The 23,870-nt window shown below is 52.0% G+C and overlaps 1 protein-coding gene across 6 annotated transcripts in view; it reads left to right on the forward strand.

Moving 5' to 3' along the window:
- The window catches only part of SYNDIG1 (synapse differentiation inducing 1), a 118,134-nt gene that overhangs the window by 92,553 nt on the left and 1,711 nt on the right, over window positions 1–23,870 (forward strand). The gene's annotated exons all lie outside the window — the stretch shown is intronic.

Raw genomic sequence — 23,870 nt, forward strand, 5'->3', positions numbered from 1 at the left:
GAGGCCGGAGCCCAGGGTGCAGGGAAGCACCCTCTGCAGCTTTGCCTCTCGGAAGTGTGTCTGTCCTGCGGCTGCAGCTGCAGCAGGAGCTGGCGGCTCAGCTCCGTGGTCAAAGGGCTGCTTCTGTCCTGGGCCGGCTCTCAGGCACGGTTCCTGGAGGAGTGTCTGGAATCTGCTCCCGGGCCTGGACCTGGAGACGCTCAGGGTGTTCTGGGCACCTCCATTCTTGGCCTAAGAGCCTGTCCTGAGAAAGGCCAATTCTTTCTGAAAAGTCTTTGGTACTCCTTGTCACCACCTGTGACCAGGGAGGCCCTGAGTAACTGGGTTCATTTCCCCAGAGGGCGGCCCTTCCCCAGCAGACAGAAGCCATCTGACTCCAGCTAAGGGCTTGGGGATGTGGGTGTGCTGTCTTTACTCAGGAGAGAGGACTTTGCCCTTTGGCACCAGGACAGAATCAGATGTGCCCCCAAACACCCCGCCATCCGATCGGGAAGATTGTGACTCCCTGCCGGGGCCCACCTGCTGCCCTGGTCTCCCCACAGGTGCGAGAGGAGATGGGACGCCCCGGGCCCGACGCAGGCTCCCGGCGAGCTGTAAAACCGAAGAACGGCCTGGGCAGCAGGACGTAAAAGTGTCCTTGACGCAGCCTGCACTAACCTGCAAGATGATTAACTTTATTTCCCAGTAACTTAACAGAATTCAAAAGCCAGGGGAAAGGCTTAAAGCAGAATCAGCTTGAGCTATATTTCTAAATATATCTAAACTCAGAGCTCTTCCCCCTCAGCTCCCAGCAGAGGATTATAATAATCGTTTGTCACGGTCAGAAAGCTTGGCTGACGGGTTTCAGCTCACGGTGGTCTGTGGATGGAGCGTGTTGGCCACAGGGGCGCTGCAGTCCGGCTGCATCTCCAGGATGTGGTGTTCGTGGTGCGTGGCCTGAACAGGAGTTTAGTAAACACACTCTGTCTGCTTGGTTGGCATAAAGACAGAGACGGGGGAGCAGGTCCAGGAACCAGAGGCCTGGCCAAGACAGCTCTTCCCCAAACCGCCCGCTCTTCTTGGCTGGAAAGAGGCACTGTGAGAGGGACTCATCCAAGTTCCTAGGCTGAGATTCTGTGGTGGTCAGGGCAAAAAGTCCACTGAGACCTCGGGAAGCAATGAGGAAATGGGATGAGGAGGGGTTTCTGGCCTTTGGGAAACAGTCAGCCCTCCTCGGTCCTTCTTGGAGGTGGTCAGGGAATAAATAAGACAGACCCACGGTTAAAGTCCTAACTGACAAGCTGCTGTCAAGGAGGAGTCCTGCTTCACCCATTTAAATGCTCAGGATAGAGTTCTTTATTACACTGAGATTAATGTAACCCAACGGGCATGTCGGGGAAAGCAATGAACAGAAGGTAACAATACCTGAGAGCACGGATCCTCAGATGTTGCCGCAGTATTGCTCCCAAGGACTTCTGTCCCCTAGAAGTTAGTGGTTTATTTTCAAAGGAGTTCTTTCAGTGGCCTCCTTTAATAAACGAAAGCGTATAGTCGAAATCAGCCAATGAGCTGTACACATTTATCAAATTCTTAACGACGTTAGTATATTAAGTAGGTAAGGCAACTTCCTCGATGATGTTTTAACATCTGTTTAATCGGCCACACCTCAACCCCCTAACTCCAAGGGACAGAGCTGGGAGGACACCTCCGTGGGGACAGAGCACCAGGAACCCCCATGAGCCCGCACGTCCTGCTCGTGGACACGCAGAGCTGACTCCTCCCCTCCAGGGTCTCCCCTCCTGGGCGGCTGGGCGGCGATACAGGACACAGTCACCCCCACATGCCGTTCCTGAGATAGGCACCCACTTCCACCCACCTTCACCCCCGTCTCCTCCTGTCCCCAGAGTCCTGGACGTCCTTTCAGCCCAGGGAGCTCGGACACCTGGATCGTCTTGCCCTCCCTGCCCCCCTCCTCTGGGGGGATTGCCTAGACCCCACGAGGGCAGGCAGGCCGTCCGGGACATCCATGGGCTTGGTGGGAAATGGGTTCATCATGATTTTCACCAACTTCTCACTGAAATTCAGCATTTCTCCTGTTTGTGAGCGTGGCCACCAGCGCCAGGGGAAAACTGTTTAACTCAGGGGAACCAAAGGGCTGATCCTGGGGGAGCCAGAGGGGTGGTCCTGGAGTGGGGCTGGAAAGGTGGTCCTGCAGTGTCTCTGCAGGTCAGAATGCTGGACTCACTCGCACCAAGGGCTCAGCCTGTCTCCTTCTCTTTCGGGGGTCATTTCTGACCCACAAATTATGCTCCTACTAGCCCGTTTCTCTGCCAACCCACAAAGCCCCAAGGAGAAAAAGACATCATCCCAACAGCAGTTTCATTACCTTTATATTTTACTCTCATCTTTGAAGCTGGAAAAAGATGCTCTGTATTAAAATGTTCCTTCCCGCTGTGCATATGCTAATGTCCTCCACACAATAAAGCTAAGGGAATATTTTACACGCTGAAAGTAGCTGCAGTGACCTTTCTTCTTCGTGAAAGAGTCTCTTCTTTCCTTCATGGTCCTTCCCCTCCTCCTTCGCTCTTTTTCCCCCCTTTGCATGTCAGCTCTCAGTCCCCTATAGCCAAGTGACTGGGCCATCTTCCAGAAACAACAGCAAAGAAAATTATCAAAGGACGCGGAGGAAACAGACACACTTCTTTCCTCCAGTTATGGCCTCTGCAAAGTCCTAGATTCTTGGAGGAGGAGACTGAGATCTTGGGATGTAGCTGGGAGTGCAGGTCATACCCCGGCCCAGGGCCCTTGTCTGAAGCCCCCTGTTACTTAGAACTGCCAGAGGGTCTAGAGGGAGGCTGTGGTCTTGAGTTTATCATTTTTTCCAGGTGTATTGAGGTATACTTGGCAAATAAAACTACATATTACACTTCTAGGAGGTGATGAGAGAAATAAGACAGAGGTTGGCCTGCTTGTACCTGACCCGAAGGTGGGACCCACCAAAAGGAATTGTCTGGAAGGGGTGGGAAATACGGAAGAGCAAAGTTCAGATGAGTCTGTTGTTTCTAACTGCCCGGCCAGAAAGGCACTTTTCTCCTAGAGATTTTGCTTGTTTCTTACAATGGAGAAGAAGGTGGCAAGAATATTGAGGCTTCCAAAGGGACAGACACACACAAAAGGAAGACCAGAGAGAAGGTGTGTGGGCCCAAGACAGCTCTCCCCTCCCCTTCTCTGTCTACCCTCCGTGTGTTCCCATCCACAGACGATCTCATGGGAGCTGGTCTTTACGCGGCATAAACGGGCCATGCATGTGCGTGCACACACATGCACACACACACAATTTAAGGACCTTACCCATACCTTATACTTATTTTTAATGTTTGTAAGTCAGATAGATATAGTGGTGTCACTGTATAATAGTATAGCCCTTACTGACTACAATACTTTCATTAGCTTATCAGACTACAAATCTCCAGGGATAGAAGGATTGTCTCCTAGACAGTGACTAGAACACACCTTATCCCAAATCGCACGCGATGTGACCCAGCCTCACTTTCTTGTCTAACTTCACAGAGGGTAGATTTTCCAGTTGAGCAACACTGAGGTAGAGAAGGAGTGAACCCGAGCCTTCTGCCTTCAGACCCTGCAGGGACCAAGGAGCACCGTCAAGGTCTGCACATGAGGAAACTCAGGCCCCGTGTCTAAGTGGACTCGTTAAAAGTATACCAAGAAATAAGAGCTACAAACCCCAGCCTCCCCAGAGAAATGCCCTCAGACTTTTACGGAAGGGGTGAACCCTGCTGCCTTGGGGAGCAAACTCTCGCAATCTCCCCGCACTTCCTCCTGCTTCTGCAATGAGTGTTTTGCACACCACACCTGCTCCTGGCTTTCTGATAAACCTCTGCGTTTTATTTTGGGTGCTGATCCAGTTATTCCTGCAAAGAAAACTGCCCTGAACCTCGTGGCATGAAATGACCTTTTCATTGTGCTCATGGTTTCTTGGGTTGGGATCCGGGAGGCGCCATGGGGAAGGCCTGTCTCTGCTCCTCAATGTCTGGGGTCACTCGAGCCTGGAACATCTGCAGCGTCTTCACACCCATGTCTGGTAATTGATGCCGGCTGTTGGCTCGGACTTTACCCAGAGTGAGCACAGGGGCACCCAGTACCTGGCCTTCCCACGTGGTCCCTTCACATGGGCTAATTTGCGCTTCCTCACAGCATGGTGGCTGGGCTCCCAAAGCAAGTGTCCCAAAAATACCAGAGCAGATCATGAGACCTTGTTATGACCCAACCTCTGAAGCCATGCAGCATCACCTCCACCAGATCCTGTTGGCCGAGGCCTTGGTAAAGTTCTACCCAGACTCATGGGAAGGAACATAGAGGTCAAGGATCTAGAAGAATATGAGGGATGGAAAACACTGCAGCAGCCGTTTCAGGGAAAATATAATCTGCCACAGCTGCATTTACAGGGATGAAAGAAAAGTATACACATAACATGTTTATATTATTAGGTCCATCAGAAAATGAATAATGAGAGAACAACGTTCTTTCCTAAATACTATATTCAGAAAGAAAATATCAAATGAACAAAATTTCTGAGACCTAAAATGCCTTCTAATAGTTTATGAGGTCATGACATGATTATAGTAAGAAGCAAAGGGCATTTTTACTCCAAAGCTATTATACTTATCCAATGCACACTGGCACACATGACAGTGATGATGAAGATGTTGCCTAGTGAAGACAGAAGGGCTGAGAGTCTTGTGAATCTTCAGTTAGCAAAGCAAACAGCATTGTGATGGTAAGGCTAAGTGACAGCATTAAATATTCTAAATGATTTTTAAAATAAGCTAAGTTAACCTATTTCTTCAAATATCTACAGCCTTACAGTATGTGTGTGTACAGGAGAGGAACAGAAACTACCTCAACAAAAGAGACCGCCTTAAAGCATCTGTTAATCTCCAACATGCATCTCGTTTGTTATCCTAAAAGCAAAGTGCTGCAGGGTGGTCTCTGGCAGGCTTTTGATGGGGGCGGGGTGGGGGGTGGGGAGCAACCCTACCTGGAGGAGAGATGGAAAGACCGTGGAGTTCATCCCTCTTTGTGGAGTGCACCCCTGGCCCACTGTGCACTCCAGTTACAAGACTTAGAGGGTCACAGAGCTTCCCCTCCCCCATACCCTTCCACCATGTGAGTATAAGCTTCCAGTATGATAACAATGGATGTGAGCTGGGGGGCATGAGGTGTATACTCTGTTTGAGGCAGTACACAGGAAAGACCCAAAGCCAAGAGGAAAGACAAAAATAAAGACATTCGAAGAGGTACCTAAAGCTACAACAAACATCAAACACGCTTCACTTCTTGCCAGCTTAACATAAATTCTCACACTAAAGGCCTATTTACTTTAATATCTACTGCTCTATAAAGATGTCTTTATTGCAAGGCATGCTAGAAGTCAAGAAAAGTCTGAAGAGACAAAGCAATCATTAGAACCAAACTTGATTATGACTCAGATGTTGGAATTATCAAACAGAGGATTTAAAACAACCGTGTCCAATATGTTAAAAGCTCTAAAGGAAAAGGTAGACCACATGCATGAACATCTGGGTAATGTCAGCAGAGAGATAAAAACTGTAAAAGAAATGCTAGAAGTAAAAAACAGTAACAGAAATGAAGACTATTTTGTTGGTAGACTTGACACAGCTGAGAAAAGCATCAGTGAACTTGAAGATGGCCCAAAAGAAATTACCCAAACTGAAACGCACATTGAAAACAGTGAAGAAAAAAAAAAAGAACACAACATCCAAAAACTGTGGACTGCAAGACCATAGGAAATGGTGTCACGTGTCATTGGAATACCAAAAGAAGAAGAAATATTTTAAGAAATAATACTGCAGAGTATTACACATGTTCCAAGAAGCAGAGAGACCATCAAGCAGAATTCAACAAAAACAAAAAGACCCTAGATGTATTATACTTAAACTGTAGGAAACAAAAAGAAACTTTTGAAGATTCCCCAAGGAGAATAAAACACCTTACCTACAGAGAAACAAGGATAAAAACTGTGGCCAACTTCTCATCAGAAACCACACAACTAAGAATGCAGTTCAATTCAATCTTGAAAGTGTTGAAAGAATAAAACAAATAAACAAAAACCTGCCAACCTGTGTGTATATCCAGGGACAATATCCTGAAAGAGTCAAGGATAAATAAAAACAATCTCAAACGAACAACTGGGGGAATTCACTGCCAGCACCCCTGAGGTCTAGAAAAATATTAAAGTTCTTCAGGCAGCAGGAGAACGATATGGGTCAGAAAACTGGACCTACATTGATAAAAAAGAAGAGCAGCAAAAAATGAATAAATAAAAATGAGATGTAATCTTTTATTTTTCTTATTCTCTAAAAGATCGCTGTCTGTTTAAAGCACGAATAGTAACAGTGCACTGGGCGATTAGGGAATAAGTAAAAGTGAAAAGTGACAACAGTGTTGAAGAGATGAGAGGGAGGATTTGGGAATATTCCATCATAAAGTACCGGCACTACACTTGAGACAATATGGTGCTATTTGAAAGTAGGCTTAGCAACTGAGATATATATTTTAAATAGAAGTATAAATGATAAGGCAATAGAGGAGATAAAATGGAATCACATAAAATGCTCGATTAAAACCAGAGAAGACGGGGACTTCCCTGGTGGTGCAGTGGTTGAGACTTTGCCTTCCAATTCAGGGGGTGTGGGTTCCATCCCTGGTCAGGGATCTAAGATCCCACATGCCTCGCGGCCAAAAAACCAAAACATAAAACAGAAGAAATATTGTAACAAATTCAATAAAGACCCTAAAAATGGTCCACATTTTAAAAAGAAAAAAAACAGAGAAGGCTGAAAAGAAAATAGAAACAAATGCAACAATATACAAAGATGGTAAATATTAATCTGATTATATTAATAATCATTTATATGTCAGTGGTCTGAACACACCAGCTAAAACAGAGATTGTCAGATTGATTTTTAAAACAATGAGACCCCACTATATGTTGTCTACCTATAAACTATATACTGTCTACATTTAAAGAAACCTGTATATAAAGCCCAGACAGATTGAAAGTAAATATTAAAAGTAAAGATATGGAAAAAGATATACTATGCTAACACAAATCAAGATAAAACGGGAGTATCTTATGTGAATTTCATGCAAAGCCGACCTCAGAACAAGGCATATTATCGGGGATAAAGAGGTGTGTTGCATAATGATAAAGGGGTTAATTCTCCAAGAACAAATAACAATCGTAAGCGTAAAGTGAATGCACTAACCCCAGAGTCGAGATATGAGGCAAGACTACAGAATTAAGAGAAGAAATAGATAACAGTTACAGTTGGAGACTTCAGCCACCTCTGTCAGTACTTGATAGATCAAGCAGACAGAAAATCAGTAAAGATATAGATGACCTGAACAGCACTGTTAATCAGCCAACACTGCAGAATACACGTTTCTTCTGAAGAGCCCAGGGGGCGTTCACCAGGATAGGCTGTATTCTGGGCCAAAAAAACAATCCTTAAAAATTTTAAAGAAAAAATACAAAGTACATTCTAGACCACACAAGAATTAAAATAGAAGTCAGTAACAGAAACATAGCTGGGGATTTCCCAAATTTGGGGCACTTTAAAAATGTACTTCTCAATAACCCATGGGTCAAAAATGTCTCACAGGAAATTTAAAAATATTCTGAACTAAAAATGAAAATAAAACATCAAAATTTGTGGGATGTAGTTAAAGTGGTGCTTAGAGGGAAAATTGTAGCATCAAATAAATCTGTTAGAAAAAGATAGATGCATTTGATGGAACCTAACCAGCCGCCTTAAGAAACTAGAGAAACAAGAATAAATTAAAGCAAAAAGAATGAAGGGAATAGTTAAAATTAGAGAAGAAATCAACTGACGCTGAAAATAGGAAAACAGTAGAGAAAATCAACAAAATCAAAAGCCAGCTATTTGAAAAGATTTGAAAAGACGAAAAACCAACAAAACTTGAAAAGTCAATAAAACTAATAAACCTCTAGCCAGGCTAACCAGTAGAGAGAGAATGAGATTACCTATACCAGGAAAGAAAGGGTCATCTCTACTGATGCCCTGGATATTAAGAGAAGAATAAGAGAATTCAACAAGTGTGAAGAGCTCTGTGCCCGTGAACTCAATAACCCAGATGAAATGGACCAATTCCTTGAAAGCAAGGAGCATTGGCTCCCCCGGAATTGCCATCTCTCTGTGCCATCGACGGTTCTCTCCTTGGCTGCGTGTTGGCATCACCTGGAGACCTTGAGCAGCTCTTGTTGCCTGGACCCCCTCGTAAGCATCTTTCTGTAATCGGGGTAGGGTCTGCGCGGGGCCAGGACGCTCAGGTGTCTCCACCTTCTGACATCCTTTGAGCAAAATGGTGTTCCCTGCTCTTATGAAGCCTTTCTCTTGGTGGATGTTCCAACAGCTAAAAGCATGACATCTCCCCAGTCCCAGTGCCTGGAGCTGACACTGGTTTTCATCTTCAGGCTTAGAAATGGAAAACCTTAGATCCTCAACAGCAAGATGCTTTGCTCTCAAAGTGGAAGGGACCTTTGTGAGCCTGTTTGAGGCCGAGGTGAAGGAATCCTAAGGAAGGGGCCCCTCAGGACTCCAGCCCCACCCCGGAAGCAGGAACCCCCTGTAGACAGTATAAAGGCTCACAAAGGATAAAGTGTTTTCACGTCACTGGGCACAGAGAACCTCGGGGCCTGAAAGCAGAGGTAGTGATAAAAAATGGAAGAATGGTGCTCTAGGCTGTGGCATATCTTTAGATCTTTTATTCATGTTGTGGGTGTACAATGTGGACGTGAAACCATTTTTGTTGGTTTGTACTTACACCCGCGAGTGAGAGGGGAGTGGTCCCCGCTGGGAACCAGGGAACCGAGTAAGAACAGCTGAAACGGGCGAGTCGTGGGTACAGCTTGCCTGTTCCAGCTCCCAGGCCGTCCTTAGCTGCTCAGCCCCCTTCCTACATAAAAATCCCTTGGAAGGAAGGAAGAGAGGAATTAGCCCCGGCTGCCAGGGCATGTGGGAAGCTTTCCGGGGCAGCCAGGGCTCTTCTGAAGCGAACACGGGCCATGAACCTGGAGTCTGGGTGGAGTGGAGCATCTTCCACTCGGAGCCCCGTGTGGCTCTTCCTCCTGGCCTGTGTGTTGGTGGGGGGCCATCAATGGGGGTCACCCCCTCAAGGCCCATCGATTTATAGCAGAGGGAACAGAAGCCATCCACGTAAACGTCGTAGTCAGTGCACAAAGGGCACATGGAAGTGCATGGACCTGGTAGGGTGTCCGTGCCTTGTAACTGCACAATGCTTTTCTCTGGGCGCTGGCATCCAGAGCCTGGGGTTTCAGAGGTTTTAGGTGTTCTACCTCCAAGCAAAGGAGGACAATGGTGTGCGTGCAGAGAGACCAGTAGAATCCGTCAGAAAGGGGATGACCGGCCGTGGCCAAGCTTGCTGTGCCCGCGGGGAGGCACCCAGCCCCTCACCCGCCCTTGTTCTGCCTGACGCACCCCTGTGTGGCCCTGGCCCTCATCTGAAGCTGATCCCCAGCCCAGTGCTCCAGGGACAGCTGCCTGAGCGCCCCACGTCTCCACCCCCCATTTTATTCACCTGCTGGTGGGCACCCCTCTATAAAAACAGTGACATGGAGACCCTATAAAGAATGACAACAAATCAATAATGAAACAGAAACCTTTGTCGTTCAGGCACAAAGGAAGGTGCACGAAGGACCAGGGAGCCCAGGAGATGGGCTTCTGATCGTTCATCTTCAGGGGAGCACAGATGAAAATCACTGGCACACACAGCACCCGGTTCATGTTGGAATCACTGGGCCCACGGGCTGGGACCCTCCCCCACCGTTGGGAGTGGACAATGCTGTGATACTTTCTTATAAACGTAAACATCCTTCTCCCTATTTTGCACCTAGACATCTGCCCAAGAGAAACGCACCCACGTGGCCACGGAAGTTGTTCACAGCAGCATCCTTGGTCACAGCCCCAAAATGGAATGACCAGGAAAGCCGGAAACAGCCAGGGTTGATCTCAGGGCTTCTGTGGATGGAAGCTGCTTTACCAGCCGGGTCAGCTTGGTTGGGGCAGCCTGAGCCCCTCGGTTTCAAGGTTGGCAGAACCCACTCTGTAGCTGCAGTGGCGCCCACGCCCCTGAGATGTCGGTTCCTGGAAGCCCCTGTGCTGACCCTTCAGAACCAGTTCCCTTCATACTCTTTGGGCCACCCACACTGCGAGCGCCACCTCTCTCCCATTGCTTCTAGAACCCCTGAGTTGTGGAATCTCCTGGCCAGAAGGGTAAGTGGTTCTGAAGCAACCAGTTGCAGTGATATTAACACCAGACAAACAGAATTCAAGGGAAAAGCCATAAAGAGCGACAGAGAATAACTACAGAGATAAGAGGGCAGCAAGAAGCGTAGGTAGATTAAGGTAGAAGAGTAACTAGCGTGGCTGCCGATGTGAAGGGAGAAGGGTTTACCGGGGACGTCACGGACCCGTGCCCCGTGTCATCCACAGGGTGATGCTGGGAATTAAATATGTCCCTAAAGGCCAGCCTGGGGAGCCTCTGTCTGTGAAGTCAAGGAAGACTGGAAACCCAGGAAGATATGGGGGGGGGGGTGGCTTTAAATCGACATTTGGGGAAATCGGAGAACAGACTCAGAATTTCTGGGCAGTGGCCCCAGGTCAGGTTGAAACCATGACCTGGCATCGGCCCACAGCTGAGCCGTGAGGTGGAGAAGTTAAGCCGCGGCGGGTCTGGAGCTGAAATCTCCCCGGGGGTGCGGGCCGTGAGGGCAGAGGTCCAGCAGGGGGTCCCCGGGCCTCGCAGCTACCCGCGCCTGCAGACGTGGCCTCCTGGTCTCATCCAGAAAGCAGCAGCATCGTTCACCGGCCCCCAGGACTATCAGCCTCGACTGCAACATTCCTTGGTCTCGAAAGAATTTACCAAAACAGTCATTTCCAAAGAAAGGAGATGTTTTAGCCTCACAGACGAGGAGGAATACGGTGAGTTGGTTAGGAGTACGCTGGACGGACCTCAGAGCACCACTCACGGTGTAAGGTCTTCTGGGGTGTCTGGACGTTGGGGGTCCCACCTGCAAAGGAGCAAGTTGTGAAAATGGCATGAAAAGCCCTGGTGCTTCCTGGTGTCTCCGGCGCCTCCCCCGGTAGACAGCACGCAGAACCCTGTCCGGAGAGGTCAGCGTTGCCTTCAGGGACCCTTGGAAGGGTTGTAATGACACTAACCTGTACCCCACCGTCGCCTGTCTTTGATGGCGGCTTGCAGTGTTGACGGTTTCTGAAACCCAGGACCCAACGTTCTGATAAGAGCTTAGATTTCTAGAAGTTTCACCAACCAGGACCCTGACCACCCAACACATCCCTGTGGTCTTATCCTGTGCGCTCAGACCAGACCAGAAGAGCCCTTCATTTTCCAAATGTGTGCTGGGGTGGCGCTGCCAGCCTGGGTGGGGAGGGGTGGGCAGTGAGGAGATCACTGGAAATCAGTTCGTTTTAAACCTTTCCAGTCAAGTGGAGCCCCTGCTGCCTGGACGGAGCACCTAACTTAATGACATTATCACACAGTGACAGTGTGCAGATCACTAGCAGGTCATCTCAGTGAGATTTTATCAGAACCGTCCCAGGGACTCGGGTCCCATCTCTCGTGCTTTGTAAGGAGTCCAGGCAACAAGAGGGTAGTTCGGCCGCTGGTGAGGTGAGCTGGGAAGGGCAGCAGGACGCTGCTCTTTCTTTTGAATATTTTGTGAGTGTTTGGGGGAAGGAGGGCAGCAAACAGCTGTGCCTTCACAAGGAAACAGGTCTCCTGTAGCCAAGAGGACGAGGGTGTGGGAGAGACGCCCGGGCTTTGGCAGACGGGGCCTCACAACTGTCTCCTCACTTCTGGAATACATGTGTCAGAAGCCATAGCATGTTAGAAGGCCCTGGAGCATACACCGTGGCTCCTGTGAAGTTTCTTAGTTTCTTCTTGGTCAATAAAGTTGCCATCGCCTTCCGCAGCTCAGAATACTCTTCCCCATCATTGCCGGTGGTTCTTCGTGTTCTGCTCTGGTCCTCATCCCCTCCAGGAACTCAGGAGCAAAGGATGGGTCGCAGTTAATGTGAACGTGATGTGCTTGGTGGCCGGCAGCAAGTTCCTTGCCATTATAAAAATTCGGTGAATAGGCAGGCCTGGAAGCTGTCTCCCCCTGGTCGAGTTCACCTCCAGACCCAGCATACATTTCCTCTCAGGTCTGGGCAGATGTCACAGCCCTACGTGCAAACGAGGCATCTTGACTCTTCACCGTCTGTGGGTCCACCAGTGGTTGCCCCCCACCGGGCTCTGCCGCCCGACCGGCAGCCCCTACGCCACTGCCACCTGCCTGGCTCCTGACGCCACCCCTGGCATCCCCTTGTTCCCAACCCTAAGTACCTCAGCCAGAGGCAGAACCTGCCCTTGCTTCCCTCCCATGCCTGGGAGGTGGGAGCCAATTGCCAAGGTTTGTCAAAGCGCTTGAGAGAGACACACCCTCCTGAGCCGCCTTGGGAAGACAGGCCCTAAAAGGGAACAGAGATCAGAGATTAGGGCGGAGCTGCAGAACTGCCCTGCCGCCCACGGCCAAGGACTCTGCCCTCAAGGCCTTGGGAGCCTGCCGGTGGCCCTCACCTGCTGCTGCAGGTGCAAAAGTGGATTTTTTAAAGGAAGCGCAATGACTGACAAACGTGCAAATACGTTAAGAGCAGCAATATGGTGGAAGGTAAAAACAGAAGTGTATGTTTTCTAAATTCTCCACTGCATGAATATCTGCAGGTGCGATTGCTGCCGGAACAAACCAACCAACAGACTAACCAAGGGAACCGTGGGACGGGGGCAGCTGATAAACGGTGGCTTAAGTGTGAAGCCAGAACCGGTCTGACGTGAAAGGCTCCCCTGGGGTGTACGACCCTTCCTTTCCCAAGTCCACTGAGCGAACACACTGGGTTTTTTATGAGAGATGCTCAGGGCAGCCCAGAAATGTTGAAGATCAAAGGCCGCATTCTCAGGCTTGGCACTGAGAAGCTCTGAACCCAGCCGGAGGGCCACCTGCCCTGGTTCTATGCCTGCTCCCTCCAGGGGCTCCAGGGCCCAAGAAGCAGAGGTGGAGCAGGCGGGGTCCCCACGCCAGGCCGACCCAGGCCACGCGGGAAGGACAGCACAGCAACCCACGTCTGAACGTGGAGCAGCACAGACAGCGTCTCTGTGCAGGCGCCATGGCCGCGAGGCCGGGACAGGTTTAGGAGGGGCTGGCAGGCAGCCAGCCAGAGCCTCATCTCCAACGGAGCCCGGACCAGGCCCCGGCCGGTGGCCTCCAGCCCCAAGCTCAGCGACCGTGTGGGTTTATCAGCCATCAGGGGCTGCAGATCAGGCCTGAGAGCAAGTCTGGGGTAGAGAGATTCCCCCCCAGACCCAGGCCCCAGGCATCAGGCTCAGGGGGTCCCAGCACCTGCTGTGCTGAGGGGAGCTTGGGTGTCACTGCCCTGGGGCTTCCTCCCCACGACCAACACTGACTCCACAGGCTGCACACACTGGGAAGGGTAAACCGAGGCATCGGCCCGATGGGAAATGACACCTGTGGGATCAACAGGTTTTTTTCTGTTTACCGGCACTGAAATTCTGGACAGCGAATTAAACTATGAAGCAACAGGGGGAAACTCAGCATTTATATTTAAGACTTTGGTCTGTTCCGTCCAGTCCTTTCTGTGTGCATTATTCCCTGTATAGGCAAGATTAGGGTTTGAAATATGCCTTTTTGTAACCAATATCATGAGTACTTGTCATGTAATTAGTGATGTTTGTGGTGACCTAATGTCTCACCATAGGGATATAACATGGTTATTTAATTATTCATCTTTTAAAGCATTCAGATTTTCTCCCAAATTTCCAGTCTACTAGGGAACACTGAATTTTTTTCATTTTTTATTTAAATCTTTGCTAGTCTTTGCTTCTTAAGAAACAAGCTTTTCTTAATTTCATTGGAGCAATATAATTCGTGATTATCTAGTGGCCCTGTCACGGGAAGACTTTTTAAAACAAGGGTGTTTTGTTTGCTGTGTGATTGGTTTTCTGTGCCATGGACTGGCAGGAAAATAAAAGGACCATCACGTCACCCATAATGTAACAATCTGAGGAAGCTTGTTGTGCACAAGACAAAGCCCAGTCATGGGGGCTCTTCTGCAGGGAACATGGGGGGCCCCCAGATTCCGTAGAGGCACCGACCCAGCACCTGACAGGTTTCCGCTGGCACAGAACAGCCACCACACATGTGCCGGAGGTGTCACACACATGGTGAAAGCGGCCACACACATGGGGCAGACATCGGCCAGCCTGCGTCCACTGTTGGATCCAAAGGGCCCAAACATTCATTTTTGTTCCTAAAAATTTTTCTCGTCCCCAAGGGGTATTTAAAGAGAAAGGTCTGATTTTTCCTCTCCTGGGTTTTAAAATCTTTAATCTCCTCCTTATTTGTTTCCAGAAAGGAAGCAGGACTTTTGCGTAAAGAATGAAATGATGGAAATAGTTTCCGTTCGTGAGCACCTGTTAGGATCCAGGAGGCAGGTGCTCTGTCACGTGACACCGAACCTGAATTCCCCATCTCTCATTCTCCATCAATGGAGTCATATGCAGACGTGCTTAGCAGGGAGTGTCTGCAACTTACCCTGACACGCATCCAAAAGAAAAAAGATGGGTTGATGGATGGATAGAGAGCTGGATAGATGAACCTAATAACATAAACAAAATGCTAATAGTGAACTGATGGGGTTGATATGCTCACTGCAGATTCTTTTACCTTTTCTGTGTGTTTGAACATCTTCCTAACACATTGTTATATTAAGGGTACGTTTATGGAAACCAGTATTAACAGCAGTCATTCTCTGTGGTGTCAGGAAGGAGGAAGTAAGGCCAGGCAAGTGAGTTGTTGGCATGGAGCTCGACGTGGAGCAGTAGGTCAGGGTGTCCTGTGCTGACATTGTCACAACACCCACTAGACAGGTGTTATAACTCTGCTTTAGGGAGGAAAGTAAAATCGGACACAGAAATAGCGAGTAGGGCTTCCCTGGTGGCGCAGTGGTTGAGAGTCCGCCTGCCGATGCAGGAGACACGGGTTCGTGCCCTGGTCCAGGAAGATCCCACATGCCACGGAGCGGCTGGGCCCGTGAGCCATGGTCGCTGAGCCTGCGCGTCCCGAGCCTGTGCTCCGCAACGGGAGAGGCCACAACAGTGAGAGGCCCACGTACTGCAAAAGGGCTGAGCGAGTTCCCTGTCAGTGCTGGTTTGAGCAGGTGTGCCGGCCCCTCCCCCCGCCTCGCCCCCCCCCAACCCCGGCTCTCAGGGACGGAGCCCAGGAACGTGCCCCTGCACCAGACAGGCCTCTCACCTGCCCCATCCACACCCTGCCTTTTAAATAAACAGCTTATCTCAGACCAATTTAGCTCTGCAGAAAATGGACAAAGGGGTGCAGAGCTGGCGGCTTCCCTGAGCCCAGTCACCCACCAACCCCCATCAACATCTCACATGGGGCTCGTCTGTCCCCCAGGTAAAGGCCAGTGTTGCTGCACCATTGTACTCTAAGTGCTCTGTCCAGATCGCCTTAGCGGTTGTCTGATGCCCTCTTTCTGCCCCCTGGGTCCCAGCCAGGATTCACGCAGCACCTGGTGGTCAGGCCTCCTCGGGATCCTCTGGGCTGTGACACGTCTTAGGCGTCCCCTGTTTCTGATGACTTTGACATCTGTGAGGAGACCTGGTGGGGTACGGTGTGGGATGTCCCTCTATCGGGACTTGTCTGATGCTTTTCTCCTGCTTAGACCGGGGTTATGGGTTTGTGGAGGAGGAGCATGGAGGTGAAGGTCAGTGCTGCGTCCCATCAACATGACCTGTCACTGCAGATGCTGGCTGTGGTCGTGTCTGTCGGGTCTCTTCACGGCAAGGTCACTCTTCCTCCCGCCGTCCATTCCGTCCTCTGTCCTAGGAAGTCACTGCGCAGCCCACCCTCAAAGGGTGCTTTACTTCCCTGAGGCCGGAGGACCTACATAGATTATTTGAAACTTGTCTATATGGGAGATTTGTCTATTCTCCCCGGTGAACTGATTCATCCAATCATTTATTTATATCAGTATGGACCCTTGGATGTTTATTTTACACTTTGGCTTATAATCCAATACTACATTATTTATTTTGTCACTTTGGCTATAGGGAGCATTTCCTGCGTCCCCCTGATGTGCCCGCATCCTTTTGATCTTGGAGTATTTTTCCTTTTTTGTACTATAAGATGCCGTCCCGGGCTCATCTTGTGTATTACCTGCCTGAGTCCTAAAATCAGCCGCTTCCCCATGGAGTTCTGACCCCTTTTATTGGAAAGCGGTTTTAGAAACCACTATCTGGGCACTGGGTGTGCTTGTTGCTACTGGGGTGTCATTGATTCTGGGTTTGCTCAGTAACAGAGCTAGGAAATAGGAAATACACATGTGTGTACTCACATGTTATTGGTTCTATATGTAGAAATACATGTGTCTACATCTTTATAGAGAGAAATATTTCCATCTGTATAATTATTTTTGTATTATCCATCTGTGCCCGTATGAAGCTAGACATGAGTTCATACTGATTAGTCACAGGGGGAAACCAAGGCAGGCTTCTCTCCAGCAGAGCCCCATGGCCAGCATAGGGGGGAGGCCTGAGCTGTGGGAAGTGAAGCACTGGGCGGGGCCTCTCAGGAACCGCGGGTCCTGGGGCTCCTCTAACCTCAGCTGGAGGATGGAAACAAGGTCACTCAGGCTTCTGCACAGGACGGCACAGGGGCCGTTGCTCGTACTGATGTTTTTTGTTGTGTTTCCTACAAAATGACCTTGATGACAGGGGCCCTCAGACACCATCATGGGTAACTCCCCGCCCCCGCAGTGACCCAGGCCAAGGCCAGGTGAAGGGGCTTGGTGCTAGCACCCAGGGGAGCCTGTGGTCCCATCCGGTTCTACCCAAGCACAGGGGGTACGTTTGTTTCATAACTGATCTGTCTGCCATTCAGACCTAACTCACAAGATTTATTTTTTTTTCATGGCTTAAAATAGAAGGGTTGCTTTAAAAGGGGGAGGGGAGGTCATAAAAATGCTCCTGGAACGAAAGCACGTAAGGAAAGCAGCGTGCATGTGGGTCTGAGTGAGCCCTGGCCTGAGAGGCTTTCCCTCCTCCCCATGGAAACTGCTAAACCGCCACGTGGCCCCCTCCTCCAGCGCAGCCCCGGGTACCCGCCAGCACACAGCAAGCGGTAGACAGTCATAAATAAGGGAAATAAGCTTTGCAATGATGCAGAGAAATGTAATCCAGCCCGACAGATATTGGTGCAGGAGGAAAAATGAGCCATAAAATACCCAGAGTGCTATAAATTTCCAGAGAGATGGTTGTGGAGGAGAGAGGGTGTCTGTCACACGCCGCAGAGGCGGGGGTCTGGCGCCGAGCCCATCCCGGCTGTGCCGGGACCCAGCTCCTCGACCGGAGCGGGACCACGTGTCTGTGGAAGACGTGGATGTGGACTCCTCCAACATTAGCGATTCCTGCCCCTAAAATAAGCGACCGTAAGGAAAACAAAGCAAGGCGAATTCCGTGGCCGTCCAGTAGTTAGGATTCAGCGCTTTCACTGCCGGGGCCCAGGTTCGACTTCTAGTCGGGGAGTTAAGATCCCACAGGCCATGCGGCTAAGAAAAACAAAAAAGAAAAACAAAGGAGAGACACATTGCAGAGAAAGTCATGTTTTTCCTGAAACTCAAACAACAGTGGGTATTTTACAGCCAAAGGAAATGAGGACTTTGACAAAAGCTTGTGGTGAACTCAGTCCAGGACCAGACCCTGGGAGCATCGTCTCCCGGGGTTCGGGGGAGGTGTCCCCCAGCAGGGATGGAGCGCAGGACCTTGCCACACGTCACGGAGGTCTGGGGCCCAGCATCAGCCCCTGATAGGTTCCATCTGCGAGGGATGCCAGTGGACCCCAGACCAGGACGCCCACTCGACACCCCGGGTCCAAAGGCCCCCCTTCATCTGCAGATTTCATGGGCATTGCCCTCTCACAGGGTCACCCCAACCTCCTTCATCTCCACCTGACACTGAGCTACCAAAATAAATTCACAGTTAAATGCACAGAGGCAGGCGTGTGTGGAGCAGTTTCCCGAGCGCGGGGAAACCCCCGCCCCCCAGCACTGATGCCTGAACCGCCGCAGGGTTTCCACCTCCTTTGGGTTCATCCCGCCCCCCACACCGCTCCCCGTGGGACTCTCTGCCCGTTTCTCCTGGGTCTGTGCTGCCCACCATGGTGGCCCCCAACATTTGGCTATTTACGTTTATATTAATTAAAATTAAATGATATTAAAACTCACAGTCACACCACATCCCAAGTGCTAAGTAGCCATAGGTGGCTCGTGGCCACCACGCGGGGCGGCACAGATTAGCTGCCTCCATCGTGGAAGCGCTCCCCTGCCCGGCAGCCACCGGCCACCCTCCTGGCTGCCCTCTCTCCTCCTTCCTGGACCCCCGAGGACTGTGGACCCCTCCCCTCCATCATGCAGGCACCACGTCCTGCCCAAACTGGCCTCCAGGTCCTTGGGGGTGCCTGGCAGAGCCACACCCGCAAGGAGCCGTGGTCGTAGACGCTTCCTTCTCGGCTACGCCTGATGCCTATCCTCCTAATCAGCTCGTAGACTCTGCGTAAGACCCGCGATTACCAGCCGAGGGCTTCCTGGACGTGGGGGTGCTTCTGACCAAAGCGTGTCACCCTCGAGAGCTGGAAGGAAAGGCCGCTGGGTCATCAGTTCACTGAGTGGTCCTGCGCGGAGCCCGCGAACCTGCCGTTGCAACGCTCCGTGGTGAGCCTGGGATGGAGACTCGGGAGTCCCGGGGGCCTCCCCTCCCTCAGGGGGCAGGGACAGCCCCGTGGACATATAACAGATGAGTTAGAGGTGAAAATGGTGTGAAGGACGATCATAAAGGCCCAGCAAATGCAGAGGCAGAGAGCAGCGTGGAGAGGAAGCCGGCTCTCGCTCACTGAATCTCACCTGCATCCGTCTGTAGGGAATCAGCATCTTCCTTTCCTTTTCTCTTACTTTCCTTCTCTGGTTCTGATATCAAGATTTTACTAGTTTCACGAAATGGGTTTCTCTATTCTTTATAGATGGTTCCTATTTGTTCATTTAACTCTTGGTAGAATCATTTCTAAAATCATCTTAGGGTGTAAAAGTAAATTGTTTTAACTGTGTTTTCTCCGGTTACTGACCCTCCCCAAGGACACCACCAATCTGGCTCCTTTGCCAACAGTGTAGATGACTTTGGCCTGTTTTGTACTCGATGCAATAGACTCCTGTGTCTGCCTTCTTCTGTTCAACGTCATGTTCCCGAGATTTATTTCATTACCATATTGGGTACCATTGTCATTTATCCTTTTACTGTGGTTGGATGTTGGGATGACTTCCAGGCCGGGGCTCTGATGGTCGGTATGGCTACGAACATGCTTGTAGGTGTCCTTGGTGCACAAACGCATCGTTTCTGTTGAGTATTTGCCGGGAGTGGAACACTTGTATCGTGTGTGTGTCTATATGTCCAGCTGTAAGCAGTGTTGCGTTTCCCAAGTGGTGACAGGAATTCACACTCTCAGCAGGACCAGATGAGAGTGTGGATTTCCACTGTGTCTCTCTTCCCTTTGAGCCATTCTTGGGTGGCAGATAGCACTGTTCTTTTACAATGTACCGGGTGGGGTATGCCTGAGCCGTTCCTGGGAAGGAGGGGTGTGGTCTCTCCCCACCCCCAGGCTGCCACCATGGGGTCTGCCACTTTGGGGCGAGGCATGGCGAGTGGAGACAGATGGGGGTAGAAAAGTCTCACCCACTCACATCACCATGGGGGCCTCACACCTGCAAAGGGTGTGCAGCTCTCTTCCTCACCCAGGCATTTGGCGGGTTCTCTGCAGACCCCACACACACACTCGCACACTCTGCATCCTCGACTAGAGTTTGGAATTTTCCTCGGGGGTCTGCTTGCCCCTCCATTGGGCTCTGTCCGACACGGTCTAAGATAGCCCGGGCAGCCTGCGTCTGCCCCAGGAAGTACCCACTCCTCCCCTGACCGACGGGAGAGCTGGCCCGTCCCCCCAGAGAGCACTGACCCCGGCTCCCCGCCGACGCTGCTGCCCAGCCCACCCCTACCTTCTGGGTCGTCCAGGCGGAAAGGGTCTCCTGCCCTCCATGCAGGGGACACACATCAAGACAGACGCCCAGTGTCCCGTCAGAGCTGCTCTCAGTGGGACTGAAGGGGGAGGCGGCGCCTATGCCCCTCATGGAGAGAACCCGGATTCGCATTCTGGTCCCTCAGATCCCCTCCCCGCCTCCACACACCCAGCCCCTTGTCCCCTCGGGGGACGGGGGGATGGAGGGCTTCAGAACCTCTAATTCGGTTCCGTTCTCGTTTTGGAAATTGGCAAACGCGGCTGTGCAGCCCCGTCGCCATCCTGGGCCGTTGCCTGTCGCGAAGTCAAACCTCTAGCTGTTGCAAGTGAGCAAAGGAAGGAAGGAAGGAAAGGGCTGAGGAAGGAGTAAGGACCTGGGCCCCCCGAGCCGAGGGCCAGACAAACCTCTCAGGTGAGCCAGGCCTCAGGTGGGAGGGAGGCGGCGCGCACTGGGAAGGGGGTGAGGATGGCCGCAGGTCGGGGCCAGACTGGACGCACCAGAAGCACCAGAAGAAAGGGGGCCTGGCACCTGTCAGACCAGGAGACGAGCCTGCTATGAAACCAGCCCCTAAACGCTCCCAATCACCACAGAGGAAGTGTCAGAGGATAAGGGCAGCCGAGGATGTGAGTTTGACTTCGTTCCCCTGCAAACGGGTCATTTCTCACCCTAGAAACCTGCACAAAACGAGCTTGAAATGTGTCTGAGGACCTTCCCGACTTCTGATGGCCGGTTCCTCCGCGTGGGTGCTTGACCTAGAGCCGTCCCAGCCTCAGAGGCTGACGGGGGCAGCACCTGGGACGGACCTCACGCTGTATCTGGATCACGGCTCTGATGGTCAATTCTGGCCTAAGCACATTGGTCCCAGCTGTGCGTTCTCTGTTTCTATGATTTTTATTTCCTCCATTTAAATAACACTTCATTCAAGGGAGGGAGTCAGTGTTTCCATGAGTTTTAGCACCAGTATTTTACTTCTGCTCTTGAATTTAAAGTTGGGTTTTCTACATAGCTTTAAAACCAGGTGAGTGAGGGTAGTTACTTACCTAAAGAACCAGAGTACATGTTTGAATGTGGAATATCCCAGTGGGCTATGCGTGAGCTCAGCACGTCCTGGGTAGGTTGGGGGACGTTTCCCCAGGTCAGGGCGGTGGCTACACCCAGTCCCCAGCGAGCGGTGTCTCGGGGGCCAAGGCACTCCCTGACTCTGACCTCCAGCTCTCTTCGACCTGAGTTAAGACTCTCTCCCTCGCCTGTGACGTATACTCCAAGCAGCGTCCATGAGGGTGGGCAGCACACTCTCTGGGGCCCTCTGAGCCCCTGGCGCACAGAAGATGCTGCTCAGAACCAGGCCAGTCACCTGCACTTTCTGTTTTCTGAGCAAAAGACCTCAAAAAAGAAAGGAATGAACTTCACTTGGTGATCTCTGGCCAAAAGGGTAGGGAAGGAAAACCAGCTGCAGGGACGTTCCCAGCCTGGGGGGAGTGGGACGGCCATTTGCAGACAGGGCCCGAGGGGCTGTCCGGTGACACACGCCGTGCCCCTCCCTCTGCCCAATGCGGCAGCCCTGGGGTCGGCCTCTGGGGTCACAGAGGCCACACGGACAGAAAGCTGCCCCTGGGGACCCCCTCAGGATGAGCTTCAGCGGGACCCCCATCTGCACGGGGACCCGGGGGGTGCACCCAGGGGGTGCAGCCTCGGGGGGGTCAGCGGGGACCCCCCCGAGGCTGCACCCCCCGGGATTCTGCTCTTCCTGGAAGGAGGGGCCACCCACTGTGTCGCCCTGTGTGTGCGTCCTTCTTCACAAGAGTTTCCTTTCAGCTGTGCAAACGTCAGCCAACCCCCAGCCGCAGCCCCACTTCTGTGCAGGGGCCCCAGGAGCTGGTCCCCAGAGACCGTGAGGTCAGGCCGCCGTCTGGGAGGGGACCCTAGGTGGACCCAAGGGCTGCGGGGCCGCAAGGAAGGAGCGGGTGGGTCCCAGTAGTGGGACGCTGTGAGCTCCTGCCTCAGCCCACAACGCAGCCAGGACGTCAAGAGACTGCAGCCCAGGCCCCTCCAGGCCCAGGCAGAGTCACCCACCGAGGGGCTCCCAAACCCCTAACCCCGGAACCTGGGAGAGGTTAGCGGCTTGTTCTTGATTTAAGCTGCCCGGCTGGGGATGATGTAGGTCAGCAGAGGACAGTGAGCCCACCCGTCAGGAGAGAGGATGGAGCGCCCGGATTCGGTCCCACACCCGCGGGTCAGGCCGTCCAGGGCGGCCCTCGGGGAGCCCAGCCGATGCAGGCATTATAAGCAGCTCACCGGGGCTTCCAGCCGTGCATGGACCCAGATGAGACGGGCAGCCCTTGGAGTCGGGAGCTCCCCGCGGGGTGCGAACGCCCGGCCCGGCCTCCCGGTGTGTCTGTCTGTCTGTCTGTCTGTGGCTCCTGCAGCAGAGCCCCGGCTGGGCTGGGGCTGGGGGGCCCACCCTGACAGAGGCTGGGGGCCAGCAGGGAGGGGCCTGGAGAGTTTGGGGTGAACTCAGCTGAGACGTAGTTACTGTTGTCCTGGGAGCTTCGTGCTCACGTTCTCTTCACTCGGCTTCATCAAAGATCGTCCACAGGGAACCCCCAGGCTCACTTCCAAGCCCAAAAGTTGGGGACGAGGACATAAAACTGGCCTTGAAGAAACAGAAGTTAGAGGAAAAAAGAAAAGGACACGAGCAGACCGGAGGCCCTTCTCCACCTGACGTCTCATCAGGTCGGGGGCAGAGCTGCGGAGGACGGAAAGTCATCTCCTAGCGACCTCTGAGTCTGGGACCTCGGTGTCTGAGTAAACAGGATGCCATCTCCCATCCTGCCCGCAAAAGTAGAAATACACTCAACACGCATGGAAATGGGATCCGGTGAGAGTCCGGTTTCTGGAGATGGGTCCTGAGGGGGTCAGGACGTCCCACACGGGGAGGGGCTCTGCCTTTGCCCTGACGAGGAGGACCCCGCCCTGCCGGGGGTCAGCCCTCCTCAGCGCCCCATGACGCTCCGGGGGCACCTGCCCTGCTGGCCTCCACCCTCATCTGCCATCACTCAGGGGGCATCAGCCGTGATGTCACAGCTGGATCACATGATGGTCCCCACAGCCCGGGGCCTCCCTTGTCGAGGGGACAAGGAGGAGGGGGCTGGCAGTGGTGGAGGTGGAGCCCAGCACAAGACGCCAAATCAGGGCTTCCCTGGTGGCGCAGTGGTTGAGAGTCCGCCTGCCGATGCAGGGGACACGTGTTCGTGCCCCGGTCCGGGAAGATCCCACATGCCGCGGAGCGGCTGGGCCCGTGAGCCATGGCCGCTGGGCCTGTGTGTCCGGAGCCTGTGCTCCGCAATGGGAGAGGCCGCAGCAGTGAGAGGCCCGAGTACCGAAAAAAAAAAAAAAAAAACACGCCATATCAGACACAACACCCGAAACCTCCATGTTCCCAGCTGCGTCATGACCCCGAGGCAACATGAATCTTACTAAACTAACACCTCACTGTGCAATCGGGTGACCAGAAATAGAGGTGCTGGTCTCACCTCGAGTTATTTCACTGGTGGATGAATTTTCCGGCCCCGCCATGGCAGGGAGGGGGCATCG

The sequence above is a fragment of the Pseudorca crassidens genome, chromosome 15 (genome assembly GCF_039906515.1).
Source record: "Pseudorca crassidens isolate mPseCra1 chromosome 15, mPseCra1.hap1, whole genome shotgun sequence".
Lineage (NCBI taxonomy): Eukaryota > Metazoa > Chordata > Mammalia > Artiodactyla > Delphinidae > Pseudorca > Pseudorca crassidens.